Source organism: Mobula birostris, chromosome 5 (genome assembly GCF_030028105.1).
Source record: "Mobula birostris isolate sMobBir1 chromosome 5, sMobBir1.hap1, whole genome shotgun sequence".
Lineage (NCBI taxonomy): Eukaryota > Metazoa > Chordata > Chondrichthyes > Myliobatiformes > Myliobatidae > Mobula > Mobula birostris.
The window spans coordinates 91,620,614-91,633,423 of NC_092374.1; the positions used below are offsets into that span (position 1 = coordinate 91,620,614).

The 12,810-nt window shown below is 44.4% G+C and overlaps 1 pseudogene; it reads left to right on the forward strand.

Moving 5' to 3' along the window:
- Positions 1-214: 214 nt before the first annotated feature.
- Positions 215-12,810, forward strand: part of LOC140198379 (galactose-3-O-sulfotransferase 2-like) — a 42,173-nt pseudogene continuing 29,577 nt past the window's right edge.

Here is a 12,810-nt window from a genome sequence, read left to right on the forward strand (position 1 = left end):
GACCTGAATGGAAGTAATGTCACAGGGAGACAAGAAATGGAAGTGGTACATCGCAGAAGGGGCAAATAAGGGCCGGGGGGGGGGGGTCTGCAAATTACATGAAAGCGGAGCCCACATGTACGTGGATGGAAACAGTACCGGAACTGTCGAGCCCCCACCCCCTCACCAGTACCTCCCTCTCCTGTGACTTGGGGCGTACCGTACCAACAATTGCATGAAGCCGACGAAGGCCACAGCGGACGGCTCCGTTCCGTGGAGAGCCGGTGTCCAACGGGGAGCTGCCGCGCTGAACTCAGACACAGGTGCAGTCCTGCAGCGGCCGCAGGGAAACGGCAGCTCCAGCCAGTCAGCTGAACTTGTCGGGGTCACCTTAACCATTACAGCAAGGAGCGAGCCAGGTGCACGCCCACACAGACTCGTGGGCAGTTACCAATGGAAGTGGCTGTGTGGATGACAGGGTAGCAACAAGGGAGCTGGCAGATGCAGGAAAAGCCTTTATGGGGACAGGCTCTGCGGGAAGCGATCTGGGAAGCGGCCCAACAGATGAAGGTCACTGTTATCCAAGTAGACGCTGTCCACCACCTTTCAGTGGACCAACTGAACCGAGAATGTCAGGTCAACACCCCAGAATTCGGTGCGATGGGATGATGGGCACATAACGCTGGTCATCTGGGAGTGCATGGCACGATCGAATGGGCTAAACGACAAGGTATACGATTACCAGTAGACGTGACGAAAGGAGATATCACTGTATGTGTTATTTGTCAGCAGGTCAAAAGAAGAGCATTCCCCGAGAGCCTCAGGGAATGAAAGGGTGGTGGAAGGGCTGGTCCAGCCCAGGTATTGCAGATTGATTACGTCGGAACCCTGCCACAGCCCCAACGATTTAAATACTTGAGTACTGTACCATGGTTGACACCTATTCGGGTCTATTGCAGAGACTTGGCTGGCACCAGAGCAGGAATGGAATCTCAATATTCCTGGATTTCAGTGCTTTAAAAGGGATAGAGGGGGGGGAAGGGCAGGAGGGGTGGCATTACTGGTCAGGGATACTATTACAGCTACAGAAAGGGTGGGTAACGTAGCAGGATCCTCTTTTGAGTCGGTATGGGTGGAAGTCAGGGACAGGAAGGGAGCAGTTACTCTACTGGGGGTATTCTATAGGCCCCCTGGTAGCAGCAGAGATACCGAGGAGCAGATTGGGAGGGAGATTTTGGAAAGGTGCAAAAATAACAGGGTTGTTATCATGGGTGACTTTAACTTCCTGAATAATGATTGGCACCTGATTAGTTCCAAGGGTTTAGATGGGGCAGAGTTTGTTAAGTGTGTCCAGGACAGATTCCTGTCACAGTATGTGGACAGGCCGACTAGGGGGAATGCCATACTAGATCTAGTACTAGGTAATGAACCGGGTCAGGTCACAGATCTCTCAGTGGGTGAGCATCTGGGGGACAGTGACCACCGCTCCCTGGCCTTTATAATTATCATGGAAAAGGATAGAATCAGAGAGGACAGGAACATTTTTAATTGGGGAAGGGCAAATTATGAGGCTATAAGGCTAGAACTTGGGGATGTGAATTGGGATAATGTTTTTGCAAGGAAATGTACTATGGACATGTGGTCGATCTTTAAAGATCTCTTGCAGGATGTTAGGGATAAATTTGTCCCGGTGAGGAAGATAAAGAATGGTAGGGTGAAGGAACCATGGGTGACAAGTGAGGTGGAAAATCTAGTCAGGTGGAAGAAGGCAGCATACATGAGGTTTAAGAAGCAAGGATCAGATGGGTCTATTGAGGAATATAGGGAAGCAAGAAAGGAGCTTAAGAAGGGGCTGAGAAGAGCAAGAAGGGGGCATGAGAAGGCCTTGGTGAGTAGGGTAAAGGAAAATGCCAAGGCATTCTTCAATTATGTGAAGAAAAAAAGGATGACAGGAGTGAAGGTAGGACTGATTAGAGATAAAGGTGGGTAGATGTGCCTGGAGGCTGTGGAAGTGAGCGAGGTCCTCAATGATTACTTCTCTTCGGTATTCACCAATGAGAGGGAACTTGATGATGGTGAGGACAATATAAGTGAGGTTGATGTTCTGGAGCATGTTGATATTAAGGGAGAAGAGGTGTTGAACTTGTTAAAATACATTAGGATGGATAAGTTCCCGGGGCCTGACGGAATATTCCCCAGGCTGCTCCACGAGGCGATGGAAGAGATTGCTGAGCCTCTGGCTAAGATCTTTATGTCCTCGTTGTCCATGGGAATGGACCAGAGGATTGGAGGGAGGTGAATGTTGTCCCCTTGTTCAAAAAAGGTAGTAGGGATAGTCCGGGTAATTATAGACCAGTGAGCCTTATGTCTGTGGTGGGAAAGCTGTTGGAAAAGATTCTTAGAGCTAGGATCTATGGGCATTTAGAGAATCATGGTACAATCAGGGACAATCAGCATGGCTTTGTGAAGGGCAGATCGTGTCTAACAAGCCTGATAGAGTTCCTTGAGGAGGTGACCAGGCATATAGATGACGGTAGTGCAGTGGATGTGATCTATATGGATTTTAGAAAGGCACTTGACAAGGTTCCACACGGAAGGCTTATTCAGAAAGTCAGAAGGCATGGGATCCAGGGAAGTTTGGCCAGGTGGATTCAGAATTGGCTTGCCTGCAGAAGGCAGAGGTTGGTGGTGGAGGGAGTACATTCAGATTGGAGGATTGTGACTAGTGGTGTCCCACAAGGATCTGTTCTGGGACCTCTACTTTTCATGATTTTTATTAACGACCTGGATGTGGGGGTAAAAGGGTGGGTTGGCAAGTTTGCAGATGACACAAAGGTTGGTGCTGCTGTAAATAGTGTAGAAGATTGTCAAAGATTGCAGAGAGACATTGATAGGATGCAGAAGTGGGCTGAGAAGTGGCAGATGGAGTTCAACCCGGAGAAGTGTGAGGTGGTACACTTTGGAAGGACAATCTCCAAGGCAGAGTACAAAGTAAATGGCAGGATACTTGGTAGTGTGGAGGAGCAGAGGGATCTGGGGGTACATGTCCACCGATCCCTGAAAGTTGCCTCACATGTAGATAGGGTAGTTAAGAAAGCTTATGGGGTGTTAGCTTTCATAAGTTGAGGGGTAGAGTTTAAGAGTCGCAATGTAATGATGCAGCTCTGTAAAACTCTGGTTAGGCCACACTTGGAGTACTGTGTCCAGTTCTGGTCGCCTCACTATAGGAAGGATTTGGAAGCATTGGAAAGGGTACAAAGGAGATTTACCAGGATACTGCCTGGTTTAGAGAGTATGCATTATGATCAGAGATTAAGGGAGCTAGGGCTTTACTCTTTGGAGAGAAAGAGGATGAAAGGAGACATAATAGAGGTGTACAAGAAAATAAGAGGAATAGATAGAGTGGATAGCCAGTGCCTCTTCCCCAGGGCACCACTGCTCAATACAAGAGGACATGGCTTTAAGGTAAGGGGTGGGAAGTTCAAGGGGGATATTAGAGGAAGGTTTTTTACTCAGAGAGTGGTTGGTGCGTGGAATACACTGCCTGAGTCAGTGGTGGAGGCAGATACACTCGTGAAGTTTAAGAGACTACTGGACAGGTATATGGAGGAATTTAAGGTGGGAGGCTATATGGAAGGCAGGGTTTGAGGGTCGGCACAACATTGTGGGCCAAAGGGCCTGTAATGTGCTGTACTATTCTATGTTCTATGTTCTATGTTAATGGCAATTCCTTACACAAAAGCGGATCAGGATCACACGTTAAACTTTAAAGTATATCATATGCATCCCTAAGATTCATTTTTCTGTGGGCATATTCAGCAAATCTGTAGAATAGTAACTATAACAGGATCATTGAAAGATCAACCAGAGTGCAGATGATAACAAACTGTGCAAATGCAAGTATATGTGAATAAATAACTAGAACATGAGGTAATAAGATAAAGAATCCTTAAAGTGAAGTCATTAGTTGTAGGAACATCTCAATGGATGGGCAAGTGAATGTAGCTATTCCCTTTTGTTCTACAGCCTGATAGTTGAGGGGTAGTGGCTGTTCTTGAACCTGGTGGTGTGAGTCCTGAGGCTTCCATACCTTCTGCCTGATGGCAGCAACAAGAAGAGAGCATGAGCTCGGTGGTGGAGGCCCCTGATGATGGATGCTGCTCTCCCGCGACAGTGTTTTATGTAGATGTGCTCAACGGTGGGGATTGCAGAGATTAGTTAGTCGTCAGGATTAAGGAAAACCCCAAGGCATTCTACAAGTATGTGGAGAGCAAGAGGATAAGATGTGAAAGAATAGGACCTATCAAGTGTGACAGTGGAAAAGTGTGTATGGAACCGGAGGAAATAGCAGAGGTACTCAATGAATTCAGTATTCACTATGGAAAAGGATCTTGGTGATTGTAGTGATGACTTGCAGTGAAAAGCTTGAGCATGTAGATATTAGGAAAGAGGATGTGCTGGAGCTTTTGGAAAACATCAAGTTGGATAAATCGCCAGGACTGGATGAGATGTACCCCAGGCTACTGTGGGAGGTGAGGGAGGAGATTGCTGAGCCTCTGGCAATGATCTTTGCATCATCAATGTGGACGGGAGAGGTTCCAGAGAATTGGAGGGTTGCGGATGTTGTTCCTTTATTCAAGAAAGGGAGTAGAGATAGCCCAGGAAATTATAGACCAGCGAGTCTTACCTCAGTGGTTGGTAAGTTGATGGGGAAGATCCTGAGAAGCAGTATTTATGAACATTTGGAGAGGCATAATATGATTAGGAGTAGTCAGCATGGCTTTGTCAAGGGCAGGTCATGCCTTACGAGCCTGATTGAATTTTTTGAGGATGTGATTAAACACATTGATGAAGGGAGAGCAGTAGATGTAGCGTATATGGATTTCAGCAAGGCATTTGATAAGGTACCCCATGCAAGGCTTATTGAGAAAGTAAGGAGGCATGGGATCCAAGAGGATTTTGCTTTGTGGATCCAGAACTGGCTTGCCCACAGAAGGCAAAGAGCGGTTGTAGACGGGTCATATTCTGCATGGAGGTCAGTCACCAGTGGAGTGCCTCAGGGATCTGTTCTGGGACCCTTACTCTTCGTGATTTTTATAAATGACCTGGATGAGGAAGTGGGTTAGTAAGTTTGCTGATGACACAAAGGTTGGAGGTGTTGTGGATAGTGTGGAGGGCTGTCAGAGGTTACAACGGGACGTTGATAGGATGCAAAACTAGGCTGAGAAGTGGCAGATGGAGTTCAACCCAGATTAAGTGTGAAGTGGTTCATTTTAGTAGGTCAAATATGATGGCAGAATACAGTATTAATGGTAACACCCTTGGCAGTGTGGAGGATCAGAGGAATCTTGGGGTCCGAGTCCATAGGACACTCAAAGCAGCTGCACAGGTTGACTCTGTGGTTAAGAAGGCATACAGTGTATTGATCTTCATCAATCGTAGGATTGAGTTTAGGAGCCGAGAGGTAATGTTGCAGCTATATAGGACCCTGGTCAGACCCCACTTGGAGTACTGTGCTCAATTCTGGTCGCCTCACTGCAGGAAGGACGTGGAAACCATAGAAAGGATGCAGAGGAGATTTACAAGGATGTTGCCTGGATTGGGGAGCATGCCTTATGAGAATAGGTTGAGTGAACTCGGCCTTTTCTCCTCAGAGCGACAGAGGATGAGAGGAGACCTGGTAGAGGTGTATAAGATGATGAGAGGCATTGATCGTGTGTGTAGTCAGAGGCTTTTTCCCAGGGCTGAAATGGCTGCCACAAGAGGACACAGGTTTAAGGTGCTTGGGAGTAGGTACAGAGGAGATGTCAGGAGTAAGTTTTTTACTCAGAGAATGGTGAGTGCGTGGAATGGGTTGCCGGCAACGGTGGTGGAGGCAGATACGATAGGGTCTTTTAAGAGACTTTTAGATAAGTACATTCAGCTTAGTAAAGTAGAGGGCTATATGTAAGCCTAGTAATTTCTAAGGTAGGGACATGTTCGGCACAACTCTGTGGGCTGAAGGGCCTGTATAGCACTGTAGGTTTTCTATGTTTCTATGTCATAGGGACCTTCAAGAAATGCAGTCAAATAATAGGTCTCATTTCTCGGGTCAAGCCGTGAATGACTGTGCTGCCAGTGAAGGAATCCATTGGGTACACCACATACCCTATTACCCCCAAGTATCAGGGCTAATTGAGGAATGAATGGACTTTTAAAACAATAGATCCATTTATTGGCACCAACTCACACCTTACAGGGGTGAATGACTGTACTATCTCAAGCCTTGTACGATCAAAACAACAGACCTTTACCCCAAGGATCACCAATTACCAGCATGATCAAGGGCACCCCAGAGCTGGAGGAGGAGACAGTGGGAGGGACGTAGTCTGGGTCCACATTCCAAATTCACCGGTTTGCAAGAGGGAGATTGTAGTAGATGGAGATGGGAACATTTACTGGGTATCAGAACAAGGGAAAGGCCATCAGGGGTGTTTGAACAGGGAGGCATTGACCAAACAAGAGTGATTTAAGTTTTTTGTAAGAATGATAATAACAGATACTTTGTTTTCTCCCAGGTGAAATAACAGCCCTGGAATTAATCTGATGGACAGCATAGGCTTTCCCTCGAGCAGAGGTTATCTGTGATCTGTTAAAAAGGAATAGACAAAGACCGGCTATAGAAAAAGAAGAGGTTCTTCAGCACAGTGACGCCTCCAACACATCCCTGAAATTCAGCCAAGGTTAATTACCTTCCGGTTTGCACTATTCACAATAGAGTTTGGGACAGGGGAATAGTAGACATGAACTCTTCATATCATTGCAAACACAAGAAAATCTGCAGATGCTGAAAATCCAAAGCACAAAATGCTGGAGGATCTCAGCAGGTTAGGCAGCATCTATGGGAAAAGAGTAAAAGGATCGCCGTTTCGGGCTGAGACCCTTTATCACGACTGGAAAGAAAGATTAGAAGTCAGAGTAAGAAGGTGGGGGGAGGGGAGGAAGAAATAGAAGGTGGTAGGTGATAGGTAAAACAGGGGAAGTGGGAGGGGTTGAAGTGAAGAGCTGGGAAGTTGATTGGTGAAAGAGATACAGGTCTGGAGAAGGAGGAAGCTAATAGAGGGTAGAAGACCATGGAAGAAAGGGAAGGAGGAGAAGTTCCAGAGGGAGGTGATGGGCAGGTAAGGAGATAAGGTGAGAGAGGGAAAGGGGGATAGAGAATGGTGAAGGAGAAGGGGTGATCAATTACCAGAAGTTCGATAAATCGATGTTCATGCCATCAGTTTGGAGGCTACAGAGACGGAATACAAGGTGCTTCTCCATCAACCTGAGTATGGCTTCATCGTAGCAGTAGAGGAGGTCATTGACTGACATGTCGGAATGGGAATGGGAAGAAGAATTGGAATGAAATCATAATTTTGGTTGTGCTTAAAATGCAGTTTATTTTAGCTTATTGCTTATACAGAATTTGTATTATAATCCCATTGCTTAATTAAAATATAATAATTCTAGCAAACTTGTATTTACCGTAATGTTCATATAATGTACCAATGAAGAATCAAGTGGTGGAGTGTATAGAAACGGTTAAGTGTGAAATGGAAGTCGGTAACACAAAATAGTGTCAGCTTGGAGTGGGATTGTTCTGAGAAAGTACAAGGGAACCATTCCACAGCAATGTTTTGAGCAAGTTAAGGGAGTACATGTCTATCTCCGTATCAGTGGAAGATGCTGAAGACATGTTTTTCACAGGAAGGCAAGGTCATCGTGAAAATGCAGGTACCAAATGCATGGAAAAGTACCCATGTAAGGGGTTCTGAAGGGTATAAAGAAGGGTTCCTTCTTGGTGCAACGGCGAGAGAGTTCTGTCCTAGGCTAGGCCAGGGCCAGTGGCTTGTAATACAATAGGGAAGAATACGTCGAGGAAAGTTAGACTTGAGGGGGTGGGTCAGGGTGGAGGGAGAGTGAGAGATCAGTTCATTTCGAGGATGGTAAGTATTATTTTGATTTTCTGTCCTGCCACATCTAAGTGCTGTAGTGATTTGTTTTTCCTTTGGTACTGCATTTGTGCTAGTTCGAATGAAGTACTTTCTTGTGGCCTTGAACACATGTATCATCTCCTTTGTTTGCAAATACCCTGACCTGAACCAGGAAAGAACACACAAAGAACATTAAAATGATTTTGTTTACATGGGGATCTTTGAAGAAGGATCTGCCCTCTTAAGGGATTATTTTGTGTTTGCCTTCTGTAAATCCAACCAATGGTGGGGAGAGATGAGCACATAATGAATTGGGCGGAGCCCACTACTCTCTCCAGCTTCTAACATTCCCACGCATTCAAAGTGCTGTACAACCAGTCAAGATACTTTGTGTTTACAAAACTGCAAAAGTTTATTTACTCACCAAATACACATAACGATCAGGGATTTACAATACTAATACAGTGGCACTTCTGTGGGAGGTTGTTACAATGTCTGGCAACAAGCCAGAAGTCAATGAACCATTCCCAGAATGTATTTCCAGAAATCTGATCACTTGGCTGTCTTCCTACCTGCATACAGGCAGAGGCTTTAGAGCAAGGCTCCATAGACAAGGACAATGAAGAGGTGGGCACAAGGAATTTCTTCCAGTTGGTGTACTGGGCCATGTTTAAGGACTGATTGATTGTTCTGAATGAATGCACCATAGTTATAACGGACTTTATAACACAGCTATAGATGAGTGTGTCCCCACTAGATCATTCAGAGTCTTACCCAGTCAGAAGCCCTGGATGAACTATGAGACCTAAAATTTGCTGAGGGCCAGATCAGAAACATTCAAGTCTGGAAACCAAGAAAGCTACAACAGATGCAGGAATGTTCTCCAGAAAACCATCTCATGGGTGAAGTGGAGCTTCTGGATGAAACTTGAATCATCGAAGGATGCTCGACAGCTGTGGCCCAGCTTTAATGCTACCACCTCTTCCAAAGTGAAATCAAGCGGACATGGGTGGCAGTAGGACTTTGCTTCCAGATGAGCTCAATGCTTTCTGAGCTCGCCTTGACCATCAAGACATGAAGAAGCTTCAGAAACTCCCTCAGCCCGCACTGACCCAGTGATTTTAGTTGACGTGCAAACATCCTTCAGGAGGGTGAACCCAAGGAAAGTATCTGGCCCAGATGGTATATCTGACTGACTACTAATGACCTGTGCTGGTCAACTGGCTGGAATGTTCACTGATATCTTTAAGCTCTCGTTTCAGCAGACTGAATCATCTTAGAAACATAGAAACATAGAAGATAGGTGCAGGAGTAGGCCATTCGGCCCTTCGAGCCTGCACCACCATTCAGTATGATCATGGCTGATCATCCAACTCAGAACCCTGTACCTGCCTTCCCTCCATACCCCCTGATCCCCGTAGCCACAAGGCCATATCTAACTCCCTCAAGCAAAATTTACTTTGATCTTCTTCAAGCAAGCTTCGATCTTAACAGTGCCTAAGAAGAACAAGGTAACCTGCCTCAATGACTGTCATACAGAAGCACTTATGTGCACCATGATGAAGTGTTTTGAGAGGCTGGTGATGAAACACATCAACTCCTGCCTGAGAAGCGACTTGGATCCACTGTAATTTGTCTACCGGCACAACAGGTCTACAGCAGATGCCAGCTCATTGCCTCCTCGCACAACCCTGGAACATCTAGACAGCAAGGGTGAATACATCAGAGTCAGTAGTAAATACTATCATCTCCTCAAAACTAATCAATAAGCTTCAAGACTTATTAATACCTCCTTGTGCAATTGGGTCCTCGATTACCTCTCTGATAGGCATCAGTCAGTTCGGATTGGCAACACATCTCCTTCACAATCTCCATCAGCACAGGTGCAGCACCAGGCTCTGTGTTTAGCCCCCTGCTCTACTCCCTTTACACTTATGACTGTGTGGCTAAGCACAGCTCCAATGCCATATTTAAGTTTGCTGACAACACCACTGTCGCTGGTCGAATGAAAGGTGGTGATGAATCAGCATATAGCAGGGAGATTGGAAATTTGGCTGTGGTACTACAACAACAACCTGTCACTCAATGTCAGCCAGGCCAAGGACATGATTATTGACTCCAGGAGGAGGAAGTCGGAGGTCCATGAGCCAGTCCTCCTCGTGGAGTCAGAGATGGAGAGGGGGAGCAACTTTAAGTTCCTTCGAGGATCTGTCCCGTACCCAGCACATAATTGCAATTACGTACGAAGAAAGCATGGCAGCACATCCACTTCCTTCGGAGCTTCAGAAGATTTGGCATGACATCTAAAACTTTGACAAACTTCTATAGGAGTGTGGTGGAGACTGGCTGTATCGCAGCCTGGTATGGAAACACCAATGCCCTTGAATGGAGATTCCTAAAAAGTAGTGGATACGGCCCAGTCAAGTCCATCACAAGTAAAGCCCCCCTCTCCCTTAGGCTGTTGAACCAGTGGGGGAAAGTTCACTCAACTTCACTTGCCCCATCACTGATGCACAACCTAGCAACTCACTTTCAAGGACTCTTCCTCTCATATTCTCCATATTTATTGCTCACTTTTTTCTTTTGTCTTTGCTTTCCTAAGTTTCATGATAGTATTATAAATAATAGCCGTTACACCTTTCTGACATGGGTTAAGGTTAATTATAGTATCTAAAATATATGTAGGAGGTAACGTCGGAAAGGAAGAGAGTATAGTACTTAGGAAATTTCTAACTTGGAGATATCTAAAAAAATGTATTCTTGGTAAGTTATATTTGTTAGATAACTGTTCAAAAGACATAAGGGAGCCATCTAAAAATAAATCCTAAAACCGTGATATACCATTAGTCTTCCAAATTTGAAAGGCACGGTCCATGGAAGAGGGGAGAAAGAATATGTTACCTAAAATAGGAATCGCAAGCCCAAATTGATTAAGATCGAAAAATTTTCGAAATTGAAACCAAATACGTAAGGTATATTTAACTATCGGGTTACAAACCTGTTTGCAGCATTTCAAATTGAAAGGAAGAGAAGAACCTAAAATGGAGCCAAGTGCGTAACCTTGAGCAGATTGTAATTCCAATACTACCCATTTAGGAATGGATAGTGTATCTTGGTCAAGTAACCAAAATTTTATGTGTCGAATATTAATTGCCCAATAATAAAATCTAAAGTTAGGTAATGCCAAGCCTCCATCTCTCTCAGCTTTCTGTAGATTTATTCTACCCAATCTCGGGTCTATACCCCGTCACAAAATTATCCTGAACGCGTCATTTTCTTAGACACTGAAAAAGTTTTTGACAGAGTAGAATGGCCTTACTTACTTAAGGTGCTTGAAATGTTTAATTTCAGCCTGAAATTTATATTCTGGATCAAATTGTTATATCATTCTCCTATGGCCTCAGTTCATACTAACTCTTTAAATTCACCTTTTTTTCCTCTTTTTCGAGGTACTAGACAAGGTTGTCCTCTTAGTCCTTTATTATTTGATATTGCATTAGAACCTCTTGCAATTGCCATTCGAGAATCTCCAAATATTATTGGGATAACTCATGGTTCAAAGTCTCATAAAGTATCACTCTATGCTGATGACTTACTTTTATATATTTCTAATCCTCAAAAATCTATTCCTGCTGCTTTAGCACAATTTAGTCTTTTTTCAGGTTATAAGTTAAATCTCAGTAAGAGTGAACTTTTCCCGATTAATAATCAAGTTCCCTTATATCAGAACCTCCCGTTTAAATTGGTTAATAACCATTTTTCAAATCTTGGGATTAAAATTACCTGTAAACATAAGGATTTATTTAAGACTAATTTCCTACCCTCAATTGATCACATTACTCAACTTTCATTTAAATGGTCTCCACTTTATTTAACTTTGATTGGTCGTATTAATGCTGTTAAGATGTTTATTCTGCTAAAATTTTTATATGTATTTCAGGCACTACCAATTTTTGTTCCAAAATCCTGTTTTGACAAAGTTGTCTCTAAAATTTCTTCTTTCTTTTGTCTTTGCACAGTTTGTTGTATTTTGCACACTGGCTATTTGTCCACCCTGCTGGGTACTGTCTTTCATTGATTCTATTATGGTTCTTGGATTTACTGACAAGGGAACGAGTCCCAGGGTGGTATATGATGGAATGTATATAATTTAACACTGAATTTACTTTGAACTTTGAACACTGAAATTTAAACCTTCAAAGTAAATTGTTGGAGCATTTTATTGTCATTGCCGCTTTATGAGGTACACCTGTACACCTGCACCTTAATGCAGATATCTAATCAGCCAATCATGTGACAATAGACAATAGGTGCAGAAGTAGACCATTCAGCCCTTCGAGCCTGCACTGCCATTCTGAGATCATGGCTGATCATCTACTATCAATACCCGGTTCCTGCCTTGTCCCCATAACCCTTGATTCCCCTATCCATAAGATACCTATCTAGCACCTTCTTGAAAGCATCCAGAGAATTGGCCTCCACAGCCTTCTGAGGCAGCGCGTTCCACACCTCCACAACTCTCTGGGAGAAGAAGTTCCTCCTCAACTCTGTCCTAAATGACCTACCCCTTATTCTTAAACCATGCCCTCTGGTACTGGACTCTCCCAGCATCTGGAACATATTTCCTGCCTCTATCTTGTCCAATCCCTTAATAATCTTATATGTCTCAATCAGATCCCCCCTCAATCTCCTTAATTCCAGCGTGTACAAGCCCAGTCTCTCTAACCTCTCTGCATAAGACAGTCCAGACATCCCAGGAATTAACCTAGTGAACCTACGCTGCACCTCCTCCACAGCCAGGGTGTCCTTCCTTAACCCTGGAGACCAAAACTGCACACAATACTCCAGGTGTAGTTTCACCAGGGCCCTGTACAAA